The following is a 15,074-nucleotide window of genomic DNA, read 5'->3' as shown; positions in this document are numbered from 1 at the left end:
TTTTATTAGGCATAACATCCTCCATGTTGATCCATATTTTCAAATTTTAAAGACTAAATAGCATCCCATTTTAGATGCATAATCCATTCTTTATCTATTCGTCTGTGTAGAGAAACTTGGACTAACTCTGTGCCTTGACTATTGTGAATAACACAGCATAGAGCCATCAGATCCAGACCCTGACTTCAATTATAGATACAGTGAGATTACCATTATGAGATAGTTTTATTTTTAATTTTTTGTTTAGCTCAAGTGTTAGTTTAATTAAATTTACACAATATAAGACACAGTGTAAAAAATGTTTAAAATGTGCATGATAAACCAGCTATCCAGGCATTACTGGTCAGGCTTCAAGTTCTCCATTACTGTTTATTGGTTATTTGTTTATTTGTCCTTTCTATCTTTTTAAAAATTAGTCTTTTTACTTTTTGGAATTTTAGTTTTCTTTTTTTGGGGGGGGACTTCTACAATGTATTCCAATGGATACTGCACCAGCTCACATTCTTTTACTTCTGTTTTGTTTTCTTTCTCTTTTTTTATGTGGCTTGGTCTGCTTGTGAGGCTTAGGTGTAGGGGTTATGCTATATGTGTAGCAATTGGTAATCGGTACCCCATGATCAGGTATTCTCTACAGTTTGACTACTTGTGCGTTTCTGTAGTAATTTCTGTTTGCTTTTATAAAGAAGCTTCTTTGATGAGGGGTGACAGCCACACTTATCCATGGATGTACAGGTAATTATTTAGCATAGTTAGAAGCTATGTTGATTGGAGGAAATGGTAGTTATATACTCTCTAGTCGACCTCTACAGCCATAGTTAGTTGGCTAGGTTTATGGTACCAAGCATGACTTCATATTGAGCTAGCCTCAAGTCTAACTAGACAGCTGTTGGTTACCCTCAAGATAAAGGTGCCACTGTTGCACCATTGGAGATACATTGTTGGAACAGTCATTTTGTGGTTTATAGATTTTACAGATAAATAGGACTACTCATCACTTTCATCCATTTGACAACTTGCAGAGCACCTTCCAATAATATGGGAATTAGCTCTCAGGAAGAAGTGTCCAGGTCACCTCCAGTTCAATTACTTCAAGTGTTAGATCCAAAGCCTATGACATCTTCAGTAATATGGTCTTACATTTGAGTTCTGGTCAGTAATGAAGAGTAATCATTATAACCTATATTGATTTGGGAGTCTTTTGGACTCCCAACCACTAAACTTTTGTTAGTAAATGGCTCTTGGGGGAAGTTTTATCAACCCATGTGGTGTAACTCCATTAATATATACATCTATATGTATATAGGTGTTTTAAGTAAGCTTATGGAATAACATTTACTTATGACATTTTCAAAAATCCTTCATGTTTTTCTCCTTTATCTCTTCTCCTCCAGTTAAAGTCACCCTCCCCATTTTTCCCTTTATCTTTTCAAAGCAATTGTGTCCTACTATTCCCCTCTCTATAGCTCCCCTTGTTGCCTCCTTTCTAATTTATTGTCTTCTGTGGTTACTTCAGGTTATGCACGCATGTCTAAACAGTCAGAACTAAGATCTACAAGTAAGAGAGAATATGATGTGGTGTTTGTCCTCAGTCTGGGTTACCTCACTTAGTATAGCATTTTTGAGTTCCATTTATTTACCTGCAGATGAAATGATATTATACCAAAGAGATCCCCAAAATTCCAGCAGAACACTTCTACAAATGATTAATACATTTAGTGAAGTGGCAAGATGAAAAATTAGCTTATAAAAATCAGTGGCCTTCTTATATACCAGTAGTTCTCAACCTGTGTTTCATGACCCCGTTGGGGTCACATAGCAGATATCCTGCATATCAGATACTTACATTATGCTTTATAACAGTAGCAAAGTTATAGTTATGAAGTAGCAATGAAATAATTGTATTGTTGGGGGTCACCACAACATGAGGAACTGTATTAAAGTTTGCAGCATTAAGAAGGTTGAGAACCACTGCTATATATCAATAATAAGCACTCTAAGAAAGCGATTATGGAAACATTCCATTCAAAGAAGCCTCAAAACAATAAAGTAACTAGGAATAAACCCAACCTAGAATGTGAAAGACCTCCAGAATGAAAACTTAGTTTTTGATCACTCGCCGTAGTGTTTGCCACAGTGGCTGTAATATTTTATTCTCCTCTACCCGAAATACAGAGGCTCCAATGACTTACCACAAAGTAGTTTTAAAGGCTTTAAATATAGCTGCTAGCATATTAAGATAAAGACATTATATATATATATATATATATATATATATATATATATATATATATATATATATATATATATATATCAATCCACAATATTCAAGGGCTAAAGAGAGAATATCATTTGCTTAAATTCTCGATTGTTCCTCTGGGGAGACAGCACCAAGGCCAAAGTGTAGAGGTTTTGGGGGCATCAATCCAGATGCAATTTGAAAAGGATGCAGCACTGTAGTTATCATAGAAAGGAGGCTCTGTTTCTCTGTCAGCGACACAGCAGAGGAAATTAGTAAGCTAAGATGAAGCCTGAAACAGAGGTCCTCTTTGGCTTCATCGAAATAAAATATTCTGTCATATTAAACATGAACACTATAATTAAATAGCAAAAGTAGTTTCCATAAAATGTTTTTAGAATATTATGAATTTATAATAACCATACCTCTAAACATAGAATGCTTATATATTAATAATCAGCATAGCCTGAAGCTCCCAACAATGAATCCATTTTTCTAAAGGAAGACTTTGTTTTAGGATTCATAACTAGGCACTGAAGAAATATTTTGTCTGTTGGCTATTTGACTATGAATTCTGGTAGCAGAAACTTATGTGAAAGCAACTTTAAAATTCTAGGTTATATTTAGGTTCTGTGTTCTTCCCTTCCCCAACTTCATTTGCCTTTCTATGAAAATCTATCCTACAGTAATGGATACCCCCTCCTTCTTTTTAATGGATTTGCAAATTAAAATATATTATTGGCTTAGAGAGCCCTGGGATAGAATAGTCTCCTTAAGCATTTTTATTTTAGTCAAGAGGGACAGGAAGTTTGTTCCAGTATCCTTAGGGTGAGGAATTGGCTCATTTATTCCAATAGAAGTGGAAAAGCTCTATCCAAAAATTGAGGTCATTATGTTGCTTATTTTAAAACCTTTGGACTCTGCATACTTAATGAGAAATTTAATCCAATAATTTCTCACTAGCTGTGTGAAGATCTAATGATTCATTCCTGACAACAGTGATCCCCTAGAATGTTATGAGTCTTAAAATCAATAGCTCTCATTAAACATTAGAAAAATTGACATTTTTTGGCCAGAGGTTAGACCTGGTCAATGTTCCCAAATGTGAACGGAAATTAAATAATGAACATAGAGACTAGATATGTGGTTTTCCTGCTCCTGGTGATAGGAAAGCAGGCCTGTGTGGGGATGTATGTTACAGAGCCATCCTGTACTCTTGTCCTCCTATGGGCTCTGAAATAATGGAATGGGCTGTGTTCTTAGAAATTCAAGTCTCAGAAAATGCCTTAAATCAATAGAGCCTGTGAATATATGTGGTGTATAGATAAGGTGTAATACTTTATGAACACAAGGATGATCCTACTCTTTCTGTTGTGATTGATTTTACATCAGCAACACTGACAATTCTTATAAACTTCTCTCTAATTCTCAATAGACCGCAGAAATCAGCTTTAGAGACATGGATAGATCTCAGAAGTCACCTCCTTTCCAGTGTTGGCTATGCCAGGTATTATCTGTATGCTGTCATATAATTTTTTAACCTCATTAGATTTTAATTTACTCATTTGCTAGTTGGATGAATCATAACAGTAGACCGTGTGTTGTTGTTGAGTTCAATATGCTGATGCATGTTATAACAATCAAATGTTTTTAAAAGCAAAGAATAGAATATTTTCTGCCAACAGTATGTCACAATAAATGGTAGACTTCTCTATGTAACACAGAATTTGGTTTAAAGGAGACTAGGTAATGTTGTTCAAATAGTTAGCATCTCTGATTTTAACTTTTCCGTCTTTATCACAGTGTCTGAAATTTTTATTAAGACTTCATCCTCTTGTCTGTAAGAGATTTTCTAGTCTCTAGTAGTGCCTTGCAAATATGGAATATAAAAGAAAAGAATTCTCTGAGAAATAGAACACTATAAGCTAATAATTGACAACTCATCAACTAAATATACCTTATTGGAAGTTAGTTGACATCTGGCTAGAATTGACCTCTGGGAATAACATCTAAGTAGTGTAGATTTAGTGCTCTAGGAAAAAAGTAATGTTAGTTAAAAGAAAATCAAGGAACACTAAGAAGTTTAGTCAATGACCCTGTTTTTCACATCGTAACTTCAGGATACTTATGAAATAAAATAACATTTGTAGGGACCAAAGTGAGGAACAAAAAATACACAAGCAATGGTCACAAACTCTGGCCTTGTGTCATCTCTACCTTGGCTGACATGAACTAAGTTCTCAGTGTCTCTGGTTCTTGTTCCCATCAGGCCATCTACCAATTTGCTAAGCCAAGCCCTGTGTTGTTAGCTGGTGCCAAAATTCAGAACCAGTTCCCGAGTAGCCAGGCTGAGGGGTTCTCTCAATACTCTTTCTCCTTGGGAATACCATTGCATTTTATTTATTCCCCTGTAGTGGGTATTCGTTCCACCTCTACCAGAGCTGCAGAGGCTATGGGCAGAAGCTGCGCAAGTAGCCCCAATAGGGGCATGTGGGGTCTTTACACGTGCCACGCAGGAGAGCTGCGGGCCATGGGTCTCCACATTGGGCACCAGATAATGCGGGAAATCCATGGATTACTGAGAAAAGGACTATTTATTAAAAGATTATATGGAAGAACAACTCACTGATAAAGAATAAGGCAAATTCAGGCCCAGAGTCCCTGAAAGGTTGAGAACCAATCCGAAGTAGCTTCACGCTGCCTGACTCAGTCTTCACCATCCAAGAGCTGAGGAGAGAAGGGAATTGTGTAAGGGTTCCCTGGAACTTAAGATAGCAAAGAGGCCATGCCCTAGGAGCTGATACCCCAAGGCCATAGGTGGAACGAACACCCACTACATTCCCCAGTTTTCAATTATATGCCTACTGGTGACTGACATCCCTGAAAACCAAGTAGATGAAGTCATTTATTTTTTCATTATACCTCTTCAATTAGCTGATGCTTCTCACCATACTCTGACACAACTCTAAGTATAGTATGACTAGTGTTTCTGATTTGTGATTTCAGATTATAGCTCTGTATTTGATTTCTTAGCAGTCCATGAGATTATTGGTTTCTGTGTAGGCATCTCATGTGGAACTTAAGGCTTTATGGTCATTAGTGCTGCTTGCCTATCACCTATGGTGTGCAAATCTGAGAATCATCCCTACAAGTGACAACAGTCACTCTTGCCATAGTCATTTCAGAGAAACCATGTTAAAAGTTTATTTTCCTTCTTGTATAATTTATATTTTATAGCCTTTATCAACAAAGAAATCTAATTTGCCTTTAAATTCCTTTAGTATTCAAAAAGGCTATAAAGTATTTTGGGGTTTAAGAAATAGACAGGGTAGCTGATAATTGAAGGGTGAATCATTGCTTTTGGAACATGTGGTTGTGTGTAGGATCCCCATGCTTTAGTGGATGGCCTTACATCCATGCACATATGGGTACCATTGACTGAACAAAGTCATGGAGTTGGAAGGACAAGGTGTTGGGAGGTGTGTGGGGGAATTGAATGGGAAAATGTACAGTAGATATAATTATGTTTCATTCAATGCCTATATTAAATTCTTGAGAGTAAATAAAAAAAACTAAAATCATCGGGGTAGTGTACAATACCAGTGGATAATACAACACACATGACTTAGGTTTATAATGGTGAATCTCTATTTGTCACCTGTAGAGAGTTCAAAATAAATGGTTTCCAAACTGGGATGCCAGAAGAAAAAATACTAGAAATTATAATATTTTGCCTTTTTATAGTGAAGGAATTAAGATGTACTTAATATTTAGTGCCCACATTGGCACTGACACCCTTCAGGATCTACGTCAGAGGGTCTTGTGCCATCTGAGACTCATAAGGCATTTCAAAAGAAGGCTATCATTTTAGTTACCTTTCTGTTGATATAATAAACCAAAATGAGGGAGATTGACAAATAATCAAACTATCAGAAACACACGAACTGTGAACCAATAGCTGAGGAGCCCCCATGGAACTGGATCAGGCCCTCTGGATAAGTGAGACAGTTGATTAGCTTGAACTGTTTAGGAGGCCCCCAGGCAGTGGTACTGGGACCTGTCCCTAGTGCATGAGCCGACTTTTTGGAACCTATGGTGAGACACTTTGCTCAGCCTTGGTGCAGGGAGAAGGGAATTGGACCCACCTCAACTGAATCTACCAGGCTGGCTGACTCCCCATGGGAGACCTTGCCTTGGAGGAGGTGGGCATGGGGGGGTGGGTTGGGAGGAAAGGCTTGGGGGTGCAAGGAGGGAGGACAGGGGGATCTGTGGCTGATATGTAAAACGACTAGAAAAATCTCATATAAAATAAAAATAGAAACCTAAAAAAAAAGAATCACAAATCTAAACTTAAAAAAAAATAGATGTAGTAACACCAAGTTTACTCAGGAAAAAAAAACCCTATGAACTTTTTCTACATGACAACTGCATATTTAACATTTGTAAATACTAAATTCAAAACTTATCTTTTTAAAAATATTCAAAACTGTCAACAATCTGCATTCTGATTATTGAAACAAGTCTCTTATGTGCTGGGCTTTACACTTTATTATTTTATTTATCATAGTTATTTTGCATTTGTTTTCCATTAAAAATATTTTCTTTATTATTATTATTATTTGTGGGGGGCAGGGTCACAGGGTTCCACTGTATATCCCTGATTGGCCCCAAACTTTCGATAAAGAACAGGTACCCTGGAACTGGAACACAAAACAAAAACCATAATGAGTAGAAGAAACACTTAGAAGAAACAGTTAATTTGGATTATGGTTCCAGGTGGTTAAGAGTCCACCATGGTGGGGAGGCCTGACAATTAGCATCAGATATGGTAACAGAAACAGAAAGCTGAGAGTGTACATCTTCAAATGCAAGTGGGGGACCAGATCTAGAAGTGACAAGAGACTTTTAATTTCAAAGCCAGCCCACAGTGACATACTTCCTCTAGAAAGGCTGTATCTCCTAAACTTTCCTAAATAATGCCACCAACTAGAGACCACGTATTCAAATATTCAAATACCCGAGCCTATGGTGAATATTTTGCCTTCAAACCACTATATTTATGAATTTCAGAACCATAGACTCATTTATTAATTCTCAAAGCTCTGATGCACAGTAGTTTATATATGCTCATATTAATATACTTATGTCATTAATTAAACAAAAATTCACAAAATAAACATGTGGCTTAAACAAATATTTCTTTAAACTGACATTGGTCTAAAGTTCATGTAATAATGTTATTGGGAATGAACAGTAATAAATAGCAGAGTTGGCACTTCTGCTTCTAATACAAGATTTTCATCAGTCATTGATTTATAAGGTGAAAACTGTGGTGACCTTATTAACTTGGAAAAACAGTAGCCAAAAATAAAGCCAAAAAAGAAAAAACAGATCAAGAATACTATTTGAAAATAATACCCTACATTTATGTCTGTTATCTTCAATGATAAAATCTTACCCTAAGTATACAGTTTGCATTGAGATATTAATGAATTACAATGAAATTTGCATATCATTAACAGACAAGTGAACTTACATATATTAGGATATATCTTCCAAAATGTTTCTGTAGTGGAGGGCATGAGCAAATAATTTGCAGCTACATGTCTAGAGTCTGTGTACATTGTCTTGGGTGTGGCTTTGCTTAGGCTTTTGAAGACTTAACTATAAAGATTTCCATGTATAGAATTCTTCCCCCACATCTTCGCATACTCTGTTCTTCGCCATTGTAACTCCTAGTCTCTGACTGTTTCCCTAGTTCTTTAGATCCAAGCCAGTCTAGCATTCCTTTCAGTCATGTTTTTATAGAAGAGTTTTATAGTTTAGCTCTTGATACAAATACATCTCCTCAAAGGAGCTCTGTCTCTTTTTTTTCTAGAATGTAATTGGATTTTGGATAATTCCATAAAAGAGAGACCTCTTTAAGATTCATGTCAAGTTGTTTTGTTAGTCTAGTTGTATTTTCTGTTTTGAAAAAAAATATTTGTTTTTGTGGACTCATGTCATCATAGTTTTTCAAAGGTTTCTAGTAATGTTGAATTCTACCCAAATCAAAACCATGGCAAGGCTATTATCAGTAAATGAAATAAACATTCAATTAATTTGATTTAAAAAAAAGAACTCTGAAGTGTCTTCGAAATAATAGACACCATAGGTTGATTATTTGTGAGCTGGAACTTCATTTGTGAACAATAATAAAAAAATTACTCAATGTGATTTTCCAAGTCAAAAGTAACCCAACTACTGACCAGTTTGGGGCTGAATTTGTATATTGTTAAGGTATCCCATCCAGCCTGATTAGAAGGTGATTAGAAGTCTTCCTGTCTCTTGTTTCTTTTTTTTTGTTGGTAGTGTTCTCAACAGAGATCTTCTTAACCATTAGAAATTGTGGGAGCCAACATATCTAGGCATTTGTCTTATAATTTCACATGATGGCTGGATTTTCTTTACTCTTATGGGCCTGGCCCAGGTCATGGGTTTCTATGAGATCAGAACGATGATGTGTTAATGTCATCAAACCCATCTAAATCCTGAATGGTGGGGGGTTTGCTTCCTAGAGGCAATTCAATATGCTATTAGTAGAGGAGATAACAATGAAATGAGTTTCAAAAGCAATCATGAGGCTTCTTTATTACGAAGTAGTTTGAGTTAACTGTGGGTAAGTTCCAAGCCAGGGGCAGGGGGCTGATAAATAGCTCCGATTGCACAGTTTTGTTATCCTTGAGCTTTACTTGTAAAGAGGGCCTTGCTATTTGTTCTACACAATGGATATAATGAATATGAAAAGGTAATATCTTGAGCTCATCTCAAGTGCATTCGGTGCTCCTCGTTCCTTTGCCCTTTCATAGTCAACATGGCAGGCAAGATCCCCTTTCTAATATGGATTGTGAATTCTGAGAGCTTACCAAAGGAGCTGTGTATCACACTAAAAATTAAGAACTTACATTTTGCTTTAATATATAGAGGTTTCTATATCCATGGGATCGATTTATAATTACAAAAAAGGACTGGAAGATACTTCTCTCTGTGTAATGCCTTGAGGATAAAAGTTAAGTTTTACCAGAAATCTCTTCTTTTTCTACCTTCTCCATTATATTTGTGGGTCCTCACATAATGATGAACAGGAAATTCATTTTACAATATGGGCCATCCAATTGAACTGCTAAATTAGAGGCTGAGATCTAGTAGCCACATTGAGAAAAATATACATTTTGTATTATCTGAAACACTGAAGATATTTCTTTTATAGAAGGATTCAAAGGAATGCTGAATGGGGCTGATGGCACATAGTTGCTAAGAAAATCCCTTGGCCCTGGAGTATGTAACGCTGACAACTCTCTTGGGCTTTCTAGATGGTTACCAGTGAAAGGAGTGTAGACGGAGGAAGGAAAATCATTACTAATGTTTTCACCCTCATTTAGTACAGATTGAGCATATTATGATACAAATGTTAATGCATCATGAAGACAGAATTATTGACAATTCTCAGCAGTAGCTGAAGCATGCACAGGATGCTTAGCATGGCTCCTTGGGGGAACATTTTGCAAATAGTATGAAATGGATGTGGGAAGAGGAAGAAGGGTTAGAATATGAGATTATCATCACAGGGTTTTTTCCAGCCTGTTCAAGCTCTTGTTAATTGTATTCAGTTCTTGTCACTGTGGGTAAAGTTGGGGATGACTGAAATGATGAATATGAGGCCTTCCAGCTTTCTCATTCATTTGTAACCAGAGTCTGATTGACTGACACAACTGAGTGTGCATTTTAAACGGCTTTTTGGCATCCTTCCACCACCCAACACAATGCAGATAATTCCCTGACAGTGTGCCAGAAATAATGCAATTGTCATTGAGTTTCCTTACACATGTTCCGTATTATCTACTTAAAAGAATTTTATTTCCTTACTGCAATCTATTCTAACTTGGACCTGAATATCTTAAATGAGACAGGTAGTTTCAAGACAAAAGGATAAGCTGGCCATGGGCTAAGTAAGGTGTTTGTTACCTCTTCCACTCCTGTGGGCAACGCCTTCTTCCATATGTGTTAAGAAGGGGGCCAGGGACATCTGAACTACCTTCAAGGAAAATTTATGTGGTTATTTGCAGTTAGTATCGTCATAAGAAGATACCTTGAAGGAATTTTCTTTTTTTTTCTTTTTTTTTTTTTTTTTTTTTTTTTTGCGAGACAGGGTTTCTCTTTGAACTAATTTTTAATTAATATACTTCCCCTTAGGAGAAGATACACTAGGAATATTCCAGCATATTATAGCAGACCCTGTGGAATGTTTAAGAAGTCTGCACAATAGATGCCTTTTTTTCTCCTTGCCTCACCCAATAAAGAACACTCTATTATCCTCTTCCCCTGGAAGTTTATTTATTTGAAACAAGGTCTTGTTATGTATCCCAACTGGCCTTGACCTGGTAATCTTCCTGCTTCAACTTTCCCAGTGCTGACATTACAGGTACATACCACCTCACTTAGTGAAGAAAGTTCTTTATCACTTAAAGATGTTATAGACAATGTAACTTAACACTCATTTTTCTCAGTGGGATTTTACGGTGCTGCCTTCCTACCTATATAGTGATACCTTCTAATTCTTAGAAACCAGAATCATTTCCTCCCTGGCAAAACTATTAGCTTTCCCCCACTTTTTCCCCCTTGTACGCCTTAATACTGAATATTTGTTAATAAACTATGTGCCCATCTTGGCCCACACATGGTTAGATACATGTTCTGAATTTTGTAGTCTAGGATTAGTCTTAATAGTATAACTGGGACAGAGCAAATTCAGAGAGCTAGAGAAAGATGGATAGGCAGTTAGTTTAAGAATAATTTCAATATGTCAATGTGGATAGAGGAAATCTGATAGGGCCCCACACCTAGATGGAGAGATACAGGAAGTTAACTACTGCTGAGAGAGGGAGAATTAGTCTTTCCCAAGAATGAGCTCTCTAATTGATTATCCAATACAAATGGTCAGACTAAAACAATATACATATAAGCAATGCTAAATAAACTCAGCAGGTTGTATTTATGTATTTATAAATAATAATATTTGAAGAAAAATAGATAATGAATTTAAGAGGGAGTAAAGGGAGAAAGGTGAGAACTGACATGGGCTGTAGGGAGGAAAGAGAATATGCAAGTGATATGGTTATATTCTAATTAACATATAAACAGTAAAACTAGAACTACTTAAACAAAATATAAATATTTTAAAAAGAATCATCTTAATAGAGGAATATCAAGAAAAGGAAAATAGTGCAATATGGTGTTTGGGGAAACATAAAATGAGCTTTGATAAATACATTTATTTCTACTTTGAAAATCAAGTTAGTCAGAATTCTCCTACAGAGTGGAGGAAGAAGTATTACTTGAATTTTCCATTTACTCCATGCCACAAAAAGCAGGAAAACTCTCATATTGTTCACACGAACAACTACGTTGGCTTCCACCACTATGCAGGTGAGCATTTGATAGAGGATGAGAGTTCAATGTTGCAGACCACACTAATTTGATTTTCATCGAACAGTTAGGCAGACTACAACATAATACAATTAAAACAGTATCTAACCTGTAGCCCTCAGGAATGTTTTCTTTCCTGACTAGCCAATTTGTTTTAAAAACCACAGATAATGCTTTTTGTATGCCAGGCACTCATTTAAGCATTTCATAAATATGAACTCGTTCAATCTTCATGTCAATCCCAGCATGTGGTTACTAATTATGGCCTCATTTTATGGATAAGAAATGTGAGGTACAGAGTTGTTAAATAACGTGCCAGAGGTGACACCACTAATAAATGGAAGGACAGATTTTTGAAACCCAAGCGGTTTAACTTTAGAGCCTGCTTGCATAACTATCATACTTTTCTACCTTCTTTACTTTCTCCATTTCCCTATCCAAACTCACCTCTCTTCCAGCACCAGGCCTCATCCTTCCCTAGGTGGTCTCTGGCTTTTATAGTATTTTTCTCTGATGTATTATGGATTGCATAATGCACAATTTGAGGAACAGGATGAGTAAGAGTAAATAGCTCTGATTGGTTATAGCTCTTTCACGTCATTTCATTCCTTAGCTTCCACCCATCCATGTCAATTTTGATGAAAGTCTGCACTCCAGATACTCCATCAATTGCTCATCCCATGGAAAAATTGAAAGTCAGAGAAAAATTTGGGTGATGAGGCTCATTTTTAGCATGTTAGTTACTTTCCTCATTGCTGTGACAAAATCATTTGAACCCAATTGACTGAAGAATAAGAGTACTAGCATTTGAAAAAAATGCAGATTCCTTGGATGTACTACTGGAGAATTTGTTCAGTGGTGTGCAGATAATGGTCTGTTATACCTGTCTTCGAAAGGAAAGCAGAAAATTAAGAAAGAAATAAAATTATGTCTATCACCTATCATTTTTATAGTGTAAATAACTATCACGGCTTATTAAATGGTACATATGTGGAGGAATTGAACTCATAGTTGCGAAAACCACGCACATTTAGGTCCTTCAAGACTAATATAGGCTGAATATGGGAGGCTGCAGAAAGGAAATGGGCAGTGATGAGAAAGAGGTAGGACACCAAATGCCTCTATAGTGTTCAAAGCCATCTCTCACTCAAAAGATGTTTTTTGCACACATTGTTTTCTGGTTCAGTATTATTCTTTTCTTCTAGCCCTCTCTGTAAACATTTAGTACCTTCCCAAGGAGACACAGTTTAGTATTCTCCTCCATGAAGCCCTCCTAGTGTCATGTCCCATTGTTGGAGGCATTCCCCTTAAACAAATAACTCAGGAGCATGGTACTGAAAAACACTGGGACATAATGACAAGAGTATGGGTTTGCGGGCAGTGAATATAGCAACTCACACTCTAGTTCCAATATTAGTTAGCTATGTGTAGAGGTAGACTTCTACAAGTCTCAGTTTCCATAGATGTAAAATGGTGTTATTACTGACACTTTAGGGCCACTGAAAAGTTTGACAACAATTTACAGGAAGCACTAGACAGGCATTAAGTGCCTAATTAATGATCGTGTTTTTCATATATTTTGCTTTTACCAAATGGCTTTGAAAACTGATAGCTAAGAATGACCTGGAACTTTGGATCCTCCTGCCTCAACCTCATGAGTACTAAGAAATAGGGATACACCACCTCTCCTGGTTGTATGCAATACTAGGGATGGAGCCCAGTTCTTCATGTGTGGTTGACAAGTACTCTACTAACTAAGCTATATTTCCAGTCCCACACCCCATTGTTCAGTCATCAATTCCTCTTTCTACCAACATTTCAATTTGTCTTTGGTGACAGTCATGTTCCAAACATTGTTCATGAGTGTCAACCCATGCAGAGTTTGTGTTTAGTTGTCCTGCAACTTATATGGTTATAAACGCTTGTTTCACTTGATACTCAATCACACTATCTTTCTTATCTTCTAGATTATACACCTTGGATATGAGTAGATAAGAATGTATTGGGGATTAATATAAGGCTCATGCACTCCATAATACCAGTGTATAAAACCTTAACTTTCAATGCATGGCAATAGTCAGGCACAGTAGTTGATGAAGTGATTAAGAGATTCTCAGCTTCAAAGCTGTTACTGTCTGTGTGTCATGAAGAGGAATATGAACCTTACTTAACTTTGTGGTATCTAAAGATTTCTTTTTTTCTCCTTTTGAGTCAATGTTTTACTATGTAGCCCTGGATGGCCTAGAACTAATTCACTATGTAGAGCAAAATGGCCTTGAACTCATAGAGATCTGCTTCCTGAGTCCTGGGATAAAAGATATGCAACACCATGCTTGGGGTAATTGAAGTTTTCCAGCAATGTTATACTTTAAGGCATTATTGAAGGCTGCTTTACCAAATGTCATAATTGTAGGAGGATACCTGTGCAAAAATGAGTATATCAAGGTGGTCAGTTTTATTCAGTAATAAATACTGTGGAAGTTATATGCAAATGAAGTATATAATTGTGGCCAAGATGGTTAAGTGGGAGCTGTTGAGTAGCAGGACTGGCAAAGGACAGCACAGTACCTAAATAGTAGGGTATGATAGGAGGGAAATTATTTGAGGATGATTGAAAAGAAACTTGGTCATTCATAAATGAGAATGTTGTATGTAGTTCAGAAAGACTCGTTCAGAAAGTCTCATCTTATCACAGACTCATTCTGAATCTTAGGCTCAAAGCAGCCTCATGAATTTCCAAGCATCAAGTGACTTCCCTCACTGTTGGCCTTCACTGAAAAACGGCACATAATGATGTGACAATATTTGGACACACTTGTGTGCACTTACTGACAGCCCATGGCCTGGAGAGTTGCAGAGCTGTATTTCAAGAGCCTTTTGCAATGCATCCTTCTCTACCTGGGAAAGTTATTGTTTATATCTGAGTCGACAAGGATTTGAGCCATACTGAGGAAAATCAGGGCTTACTCCTTTCTCTGGAAGCTCCTAATTGAGGAGATTGGTAGCTGATGAAGGCTAGAACTTAGGATCATTATGAGGTTTGGTTAGAATTCTTCTCTGTAATACCTATAAATTAAAAATCAACAAACAGTTTCTCATTTTCATCTAAGCATAGTATTTTTCTTTGTATTCCTTTAACTTTCGATATATTTCATTAACAAAATGAGGATTTAGTATTGTATAGTATGTGAATTGATTGTTGTAGTTAAATTAATGAATACATCCATCACCACTGTTAAATACTCTTTTCATTTGTAGTCCATACACATAGATTCTGCTCTCTCATTTGATATCAAGAATTCAATAGGGTATTAGTAACTACTGTCACCATGTTTCAGGTTAGCTTCTCCCCCAATTTATTTATACTATAACT

The 15,074-nt window shown here is 36.5% G+C and overlaps 1 protein-coding gene across 6 annotated transcripts in view; it reads left to right on the top strand.

Moving 5' to 3' along the window:
* The window catches only part of Rtl4 (retrotransposon Gag like 4), a 351,939-nt gene that overhangs the window by 146,820 nt on the left and 190,045 nt on the right, over positions 1 to 15,074 (top strand). For 3 of the 6 annotated variants that reach the window (XM_076561639.1, XM_076561636.1, XM_076561641.1), the window contains one exon: positions 3,672 to 3,743. The exons of the other annotated variants lie outside the window; for them this stretch is intronic. The gene's annotated coding sequence lies outside the window, so the exon portion shown is untranslated. The remainder of the gene's footprint in view (positions 1 to 3,671; positions 3,744 to 15,074) is intronic. 6 annotated transcript variants of the gene reach the window in all.

The sequence above is a fragment of the Peromyscus maniculatus genome, chromosome X (assembly GCF_049852395.1).
Source record: "Peromyscus maniculatus bairdii isolate BWxNUB_F1_BW_parent chromosome X, HU_Pman_BW_mat_3.1, whole genome shotgun sequence".
Classification (NCBI taxonomy): Eukaryota; Metazoa; Chordata; class Mammalia; order Rodentia; family Cricetidae; genus Peromyscus; species Peromyscus maniculatus.
This window is presented reverse-complemented; position numbering and strand designations above follow the sequence as displayed.